Source organism: Callospermophilus lateralis, chromosome 3 (genome assembly GCF_048772815.1).
Source record: "Callospermophilus lateralis isolate mCalLat2 chromosome 3, mCalLat2.hap1, whole genome shotgun sequence".
NCBI classification, from domain to species: Eukaryota; Metazoa; Chordata; class Mammalia; order Rodentia; family Sciuridae; genus Callospermophilus; species Callospermophilus lateralis.
In genome coordinates, this window is record NC_135307.1 from 56,571,646 (window position 1) to 56,581,289 (window position 9,644).

The following is a 9,644-nucleotide window of genomic DNA, read 5'->3' on the forward strand; positions in this document are numbered from 1 at the left end:
ACTTTGTGAAAAATGATTTGAGAGTACCACAGTCACATTCAAACAGTAGTGCACTGTTTGAAGGCAATCGTACACCATCATCTCTCCCATTGCACATACGTTCTAGTGAAATAACAGCTCATCATGTAAAAGTGACAGATTAGGAACCAGACAAGACGGAACCGGAGCCGGGCGCGGGCAGTGGACAGCGGTTCCGTCGAGAGCCGAAGATGGCAGTGAACGTATACTCGACGTCAGTCCCCAGTGATAACCTAAGTCGACATGACATGCTGGCCTGGATCAAGGAGTCTCTGCAGTTGAATCTGACAAAGACTGAACAATTGTGCTCAGGAGCTGCCTATTGTCAGTTTATGGACATGCTATTCCCAGGCTCTGTTGCCTTGAAGAAAGTGAAATTCCAAGCTAAGCTAGAACATGAATATATCCAGAACTTCAAAATACTACAAGCAGGTTTAAGAGGATGGGAGTTGACAAAATAATTCCTGTGGATAAATTAGTAAAAGGAAAATTTCAGGATAATTTTAAGTTCGTGCAGTGGTTCAAGAAGTTTTTTGATGCAAACTATGATGGAAAAGACTATGACCCTGTAGCTGCCAGACAAGGTCAAGAAACCGCTGTTGCTCCCTCTCTTGTTGCTCCAGCTCTGAATAAACCAAAGAAACCTCTCAGCTCGAGTAGTGTAGCCCCACAGAGACCCATTTCAACACAGAGAACTACTGCGGCTCCTAAGGCTGGCCCAGGGGTGGTGCGAAAGAATCCTGGTGTAGGCAATAGCGATGATGAAGCAGCCGAATTGATGCAGCAGGTCAACGTGTTGAAACTTACTGTTGAAGACTTGGAGAAGGAGAGAGATTTCTACTTTGGAAAGCTAAGGAACATTGAATTGATTTGCTAGGAGAACGAGGGGAAGAATGACCCTGTATTACAGAGGATTGTAGACATTCTGTATGCCACAGACGAAGGCTTTGTGATACCTGATGAAGGGGGCCCACAGGAGGAACAAGAAGAGTATTAACAGCCTGGACCAGCAAAGCAACATCCGAATTCTTCACTCCAAATCATGTGTTTAACTGTAAAATACTCCCTTTTATTATTATTAGAGGATTCACTGGTTTCTTTTCATAAGCAAAAAGTACCTCTTTTTAAAAGTGCACTTTGCAGAAGTTTCACTCCTTTTCCAATAAGTTTGAGTTAGGAGCTTTTACCTTGTAGCAGAGCAGTATTAATATCTAGTTCGTTCACCTGGGGATCAAAGAAGCTGACTATGGGGCTCATGATGTGGAATGCTGGTCACACTGATTGCTGGAGAAGGTGTTTTTATGTAATACACTGAGGTGGTGACTTCAGTAAAGACGGAATTGAGTTTTAACCTAATGTGAAGTCTTGGCAGAGAACGTTTTAATAAATAAATGCCTTAAGAGTATTTAAAATATGCTTCCATATTTCAAAATATAAAATGTAACATGACAAGAGATTTTATGTGTCTGACATTGTATCTGGGAAGGAAGGTCCAGACCTCAGAACATTTGGAACCTGCTGTCACAGGCCTTGTGGGGTTGCTTGAATCCCTACAGGCCAAGGCTTTGTCCCAAAAGGAAAGTTTAAGCAATTGCTCTGTAAAACCATTTTGTGTCATTGACCAGTTGCATCCTTGCTAAAAGCAAACAGCTTGGTTGCCTGGATGAATAGAAGGTAATTCAGCCCTGAAATGTTTGAGGTGAAGAGTGTTTCATTGAGTGTTTCTCTGATGATTTTTCCATTTATTCCTGAAATTTCTGATGATTTTTCCATTTATTCCTGAAATTTCTAATGAAAGACCCCAGCCCAGAAACCCCAGGCCCCATTGTGAAACCATCAGGGCGTGTTGCTAACCCACTAAACACTGGAGAGGTCTGTTAATCAGTTAAGGGTAGTCTATTGTGAAAGGACAGGATGGTTGGAAAAGAACAAAAAAAACTAGGTCCCAGGGCATTCTTAGGCAAATAGGAACTGATAACATAAAGTGAAGAACAACTTTGCCCTTTAGGTAATCTATATGCTGGGTTCAAAATAACCAATAAGAAACCTGTTGCTTACCGCGCACGCGAAACCTGCCCCTTTATCCTATAAAAGACCTATACCCCAAAGCCCGGTGTGCCAGTTCACCAAAGCTCCGGCTGAGGTTTTGCTGAGCACCCGCAGGCGTCTGTGTATCAATAAATTGCCTCATGTTTTTTGCAGCCAGTGTCTCGTGAGTTCTTCCTTGGACAGGGACTCGGAGGGTCTTTCACTATGTGTTGAGGAAAATGAGGTGTGTCCAGTTTTTAATAACTACTATTGGAGAATTACCCACATCCTTGGGATTTGGATGGGGGTTGTGTCCTGTTTTACTTAAGTTTACATTTAACATGTTTCTCTTCTCTGTCCCCTTGCCCCCTGGGGACTCCTCTTTGGCTCCTTAAGTTTGCTGCTTAGCATTGGAAGTACAGCAGGCAGATGATCATGCTGCAAGCTCTTGCTGGATCTCTAGCAAAGGGAGTGATCAGTGAAGGCCAGCGTTATCTTGGGATCTACAAGGCTGGGGTGTTTTCGGTATCTGCTGTCCATGGCTCTCCACTGTTACCGGAATACTTTGCCAGTGTACTAATCTCTTTGGAGATAAAATTCACTAGTATGTTACTAAATGTTAATTTCTTTTGCAGAAAATACAGTACCATGTCTGAATTAATTATTAATATTTAAAATATTTCATTCCTTAACTCTTCTTTATTTGCTTTGCCCATGGCCTATTCAATCCCTTGTTTGGCAGAATTTTGCAAAATGTATGTTACCCACTACTGAGATTGTTTAGCCCCTGATGTGTTTGTATTGGTTTGTTTATGGTGGTAGCTTGTCCTAAAATGTGTGTAGAAAACAGGCATTTTATGACAAAATTGCTGTGTAGTGCATGCTCTGTGTGGAATTCAGAGGAAAACCCAGACTCATTGATTAACAATGCCAAAAAATGCAAGTAACTAGCCATTGTTCAAATGACAGTGGTGCTATTTCTCTTTTGTGGCCTTTTAGACTTTTGTTGCCCTAAAATTCCATTTTGTCAGGAACCCATTTTCCACCTGGTCTTTCTTGACAGGGTTTTTTTCTACTTTTAAACAGTTTCTAAATAAAATTCTGTATTTAAAAAAAAATTGAAATTAAAATTAAAAAAAATAAAAGTGACAGATTATGTGAGTCACCTTTGTTTTGTCAGTCCGATTTTATTTATTTATTTATTTATTTATTTTTGTGAATCGATTATATCTGGGTGGAGAGAAGAAAACTACTCTTACTCCTCACATCAAAACATAAATTTTACCTTTAATTTTTGCTGCCTTCCCAGTTTCAAGATGATCTTCCTTACTGGATGGGTGCCTCTATCCATTGTTAGTGATGATGATATGAAGTACTTATTAAGTGTTCATGCAGAACAAATTTCTTTATATTACCTCGCCAGTCTTGGCAGTAACATTTTGTATATGAGTACCTTCATAGGTAGATGTTAATTCCCCAAACTCACACAGTCATAGATGGAAGATCTGCTTTTGAAACCCAAAGCTATTGGAGTCTGAGCTTCAAACACCGAGTTCTGAACCTATTTTATGACTTCTCATTAAGCCATGCAACATCCATTTTGTCAACAGAAAGATACTTTTTTGATTTCTGATATTAGTTGTGTTTTCTTTTTATTCTTTACTTTTATCTTTTTATTAGGGAACTTTTCAAACGTATAAAATTGGAAAGATAAATGAAGTCCTGTGTATCATCAGTTTCAACAATGATTAACTCTCACAGTTATCTTGGTTTTTTATTATTTATTTATTCCGTTCTTTTTAGTCACATATAACATTAGGAAGTGATTAAGAGCTTTCTTGAATGTGATTAGTGCCCTTAGAAAACAGACTGTCCAGTCCCCATGTAAGAACACAGCAAAAAAGATGGCCATCAACAAACTAGGAAGCAGTACCTCATCACACAGTACATCTGCTAGAACTTTGACCTAGCACTTCCAACTTCCATCGATGTGGGAAAAAACTTTTGTTGTCTATACACCACCAAGTTTATGATATTTTGTTATAGCAATAGTTCAGGGGACAGACTAAGAAACCCCTCCATTGATCATATCTTTTCCATATTTAACAGATAAGTGTTATTCTGCTTTTTTTCCTTAAAAAATCACTTGCTTATTTATGAAAGAATGTATTTATAAAAATAAACACATAATATTTTATATATAAAGATTATAATATAAATGTTGATTTTTCTTTTAATTATCTTAATCAAAATACAATTAAAAATCTACAATCTTAAAGATATTTATTGGGTACTAATACTTAGATAAGCCATTGGTTATTAGAAAATTAAATTGTCATTTGCAAAGTTATCCTTCTGGAGAAAGTGAACAAGGGAATTTATAAAATAAATGCTTTTATTTGTGAAGTTTTATTAAATATACACATTAAATTTTAGACTTTCAGATAATTTATGTACTCAAATTCATTAAAAAATTCATTTTTCATATGCAAACCATCTACTAGATTGTGCAAGGTCACTACACTGGCTGACAAATGAATGGAGACTGAAAAATCATTATTAGTCTAGCATTCATTTCTGTGGTGTTTTATCCTATCTAAAAAAAAAAATGATAGCTTGAACTAAGAAATATATTTTGAAGTGAAATATTTTCAAATAAATAAAAAATTAAATTTAACACTGAGATTCCCAAGATCCACTTAACACACTCACTAGACCTTTGATTTTATAACTATTTCAGTTTCTAAAATAAATAAATAAGTTACATCTTGCAGGATTCTCTACCTAGCTTGGTCCTCATTTTTCTCATCTGTAAATGTGTAAGGGGTTAAGTGAGCTCTGTAGCGCCATCTAGTTGTAAAATGGATCAAGTTTGAGAGTAACCAGTTACCATTCATATTTTTAATTCCCTAGAAACTACAACTTTAATATGCCACATGTATCTATTGCTTTTACCATCCCTACTTTAGATTTGACCTTAAACATTTTTTTGTTTAAATCATCTTTCCAACTTTACCGTCCACATTATAATCTGTGTCCTCTATTTCCATTGGTTACCAGATTTCTGTGTTAGCATGAACAAGTAAGATATTTTTAAAGGGAAATGTTATAGGATTTTAAAGATTACACTCTTGTAGAAAAGTAATTTTTTAAAAACCCAAAATTTAAACACATACACAAACACACACACACACACACACACACACACACACTCCTCATACAAATGCTGGTCTTTCCCAAGAGTTTTATAACTTCCTTATAACTGGAAGAGGCCTGGGAAACTGAACATGAAGTCTTGATAACAGTAATACATAGAACAAATTAAAACCAACTGCAATAAACTTTAAAGACTTTTTCCTCTTATTTGATGTTATAGTCCTTGAAAAGTGGACAATGAATCAGGGTTAAAAACCTATTTACCTAGAAATTTGGGGTATGGTGTTACTTTTTGAAATAGTTTTTGACCTAAAATACTTGAAAATGACATTAAGAAAAATGTGCTAGTATAGTACTTGAAAATGGTCCTTTCAAGAAAATTATATACCAATTCCAACCACTACTATTACACACTGCTTTAAATTACCTGACTTTATCTGGAAAGTGATAAGTGATGCTTAAATTAATGTGAAACCAAATTTAAAAGAAGTGCTGATTCTGTTATCCTTCTCAGAATCTCAGGGAGCACAGATCCCATTTACTATGTGCAAATTACATCACTGTGCCAGTAGTTCATACTCTTCTTATAAGTGAATACTTCACATGACATTCTTGTAATAATTCCTTAAATGATCCTGTTTCTCTTTACTATCAGATTTTTAGTTAATCAGTGGTTGAGAAACAAACTCAAATGTAGTCATTCATTCTAGCAAATTCATTGGTGGTCTTTTATGCATTTATTAGGAACAGTAATTATTTGGGAGCAATAATCCCCAAATTTGTATTTATAAAAAGTCAGTAACTGAATAACATTAATATATGTTTCTGGGCCAGAAGCCAAAATGGAGTTTGTAAATAATTACACCAATACAATACTGCATATGCAAATTATAGTTTATCTTTTAAAAGGCACTTTTAAGAAACTTTTAAAAAATTTGTTCTAACTATTCATACATGACAGTAAAATGTAGTTTGACACATTGTACACAAGTGGAGCACAACTTCTTCCTCTGACTGAACATAGTGTAGTGTAATACAGAGTGTAATCATACATGTGTATAGGGTAATAATATCTAGCTCATTCCACCACCCGTCCCATCCCCACACCTCCTCCCCACACATCCTCTGCACAATCAAATTTCCTTCATTCTTCCCCATACACTCACTCCCATATCATGGATTAGCATCCGCTTATCAGAAAAAAAAAACATTTACTCTTTGGTTTATTGGGTTTGACTTATTTTGCTTAGCATGATATTCTCCAGCTCCATCCATTCACCTGTAAATGCCATAATTTCTTTTTTCTTTAAGGCTGAGTAATATTTCATCATGTATCTGTACCACATTTTCTTTATCCATTCATCTGTTGAAGGGCATCTAGGTTGGTTCCATAGTTTAGCCATAGAGTGAGAAAAACAACATAGTGAGAAAAACAACACTCTACCAATAGAGTGAGAGAACAACTGTTTTAATGATTATTTCTTTTTTTACTTATTTCTGTTTAAAATATGTGGTTATGCCTATAAAATATTTTTAATATACAATTAAATAATCTTAAAGATGTTGAAAAAAAATTCGTAAAAAAATGTTTTAAAACCAATAGTCACACATTTAGTTCTTTTCTGAGAAAAACAATTGGACAAAATCTTTTTTACATTTAATTATCATTTATACTTTAAACATTAATACTTATTTTAAAATTTTACTACAGATAAACTACAATTAAAAGTGAAGTGAGAAAAATTGATATATGAAGCCCATGATGGACAAATCACTACAAATACTCTCTAACTAGGTATAGGTCATTTTTTTCTGTTGGGTTATAGAGTACTGAAGTTAGTTACGGTAATTACTTGTTTTTGTTTGTTTGAGTGAATCAAAATATTTTTCATTTTAATGCTAATTCACACCTTATTAAGGCATGAATTTACAAGTTTTTCTGATTGCCCCAAGAATTCAAGATCTCTTTTCTCTCTGGGTGGTCAAAATCTGAACATCTCCTATATCTATGTGAACTCAGAAAATTGTTAAGCTTGAAGTTTCCTGGAAATTATTTTTTTCTTGATCTAATGGAGTTTGACCCTGTGTACAGATTAGTACTTAGGAGAAAACTTGAAAGAGATCTCATACAAATTTCTGAAGCTTATTCTTAGAATATATCCCCAACCTTGGTACTCTGATCTGAAAATCCCATTTTTGTTAGCTTTCCTAAATTCCGATCACTGTCTCCTTATCTTATCAAGACTGGCTGGTTTTCTGGGTTTTCCCTCCCTGTAAGAATAATGGTTTCTCAGTAGAAAATTGGCATTTGTAGGAATCCCTCAAGTGTTTCCCTTCTCTCATGAATCACAGTCATGTGTTGACTGTTGTACAGTATCTGAAAACTGTGTTTTCATATTTTTCTACTTTTTCAGTTGTTTACAATGAGAGGTAAAGGTGAATACCAAATGCTTCTTGAAAAGTGAAAGCAGAAAATTATATTTCATGATGAAATATGAAAGATACATGCTTTAATATTAGGCTTATATAGAAGATTTGTCCTTTTTGCAGTGAAAATATGATATTTAGCTCATATTTTCCTTCATGTTGAATATCATCTGAACTATGCCCCAAATGGTCATCAATGACAGCAAAGTCATTCTAAATATTTATTTTCTATATTTATAAACCAATATCTTTTCAAATACATAAGCTAATGTTAGCTATTCCTCAGTATCTGTGAGAGATTCATGCCAAGACCCTCTATGGAATACAAAATCTGTGAATGCCAGTCCTTTTTGTAAGATGGAAGAGTATTTGTATCAAACTTATGAAGATCTTCCCATGTACTTTAAATCATCTCTGCATTACGGATAACACCTAATCCAATGTAAATTCTATGTAAAAGCTGTTATACTGTAATTGTTCAGGGGGAAATGTCAAGAAAACAAAGTCTGTACTTGTTCAGCACTGACTTTTTTTTTCTGAATGTTTTCCATTGTGCTTGGTTTAAATTACAGATGCAGCACTCAGATACAGAGGTCATTTGTATATATGATCAATTGTTTGAACCCTGCATTGTGAAACATACATAGTGGCTTTGGAAATGTAAAGATTTGATTTTACCAAAGGGTATGTCAGTAATAAAACCAAATCTGTAAGATTGTTTGCCCTTCAATATAAATTACATTAATGAGCTTTCTGGGTGAATTGGAAATGTATAATAACATCTTGACACTGCAGAATAAATTTATTGAATGGTACACTTTATATTTGACATTGTCGCTGGTAAATTTTAGGGTCACTGAGGGTAAGGTATTCTTCATTGCCAATGTTAGGCAACACCACCAGATGCTCCTCAAACTTCTGGATCAAAATAACAAATATGCTAACAGCATAGAAGTGGATGTGTTTCTGCCTCTTTGCTATTATAGATTAGCAACAACAAAGACTATAGTAGAAAAAGAGTAATAAATTATTTCAGAGTGAAATTAAAAATTAGATACTAATATGATGTCCTATTTTATTATGCTGGTAGAATTTAGAATTCATTAAGTTCTTCTTTACTCTCATAATGACTGTATTTTTATTCTACAGACTTTGAAAAATTGTTATTAGACTGAAAGCCATATGGTCACAACTTATCACAATGTGTTCTTGTCAAACTTCAAATAACTCTAAGCTACTTGAAATGTATGCTACATACACACTGTGGTGGGAGAGACTAACTAGCTGTTCACCAAACCATTTTTATTTTCCTTTGAGCACACAGCTAGGCCAGCTTTCTCAGTACACATTGCAGTCATGTTCGTCCAGGTAGCCTTTGACTATTGTGATGTGGAAATAGGTAATATAAATCCTTCAGGGATGGCCCGTGAACTTTTCTTCATAAGTCTTCCTTTTCTCCCCTCTCACCTGTATTATTTTGGCTATTAAAAAAAATTCCATAAATATGGAGGATGGCAGTCTCACAATATGTAAGTAAGAGGAGTCTCATTGAGTGAAATACTGCTCATACCATCATCCAAGGATTGGACTTTATCAGAGCAAGAAATAGATTTTTGTTGTATTAAGCCACTGATATTTTGGGTTATATTTTATAGTAGACTTTGACAAATACTGATTTGTATAATCAAGCCATAAAGACACTGATATTGTAAGTTATAAAGAGCAATACTTGTGCTGGCTTACTGGCCCTATCAAGGGATAGTGTTTGGAAATAGTCAAGGTATAACATGTGTGGCTTTTAATTTATTCTTTTGGCAATATTTTTCATGAAAGAGACACTTTAACATAAAATGTTCCTGATTTTCAGAGTTGAGAGAATATAGGCTGGGCAGTAAAGGCTTGTCAAAGCCTTCTGCTATAGGAACCAAAGCAGTAAGAATATTAAGATGAAAAATTTTTGAACTATGATATCACAGTAAGCCTTCTCAACTTAATAAGGAATTAATCCATTAAGT

At 34.8% G+C, this 9,644-nt stretch overlaps 1 pseudogene; it reads left to right on the forward strand.

Annotated features, from left to right (window-relative positions):
* Positions 1 to 206: 206 nt before the first annotated feature.
* On the forward strand, positions 207 to 1,232 carry LOC143393801 (microtubule-associated protein RP/EB family member 1 pseudogene; annotated as a pseudogene).
* Positions 1,233 to 9,644: the final 8,412 nt, after the last annotated feature.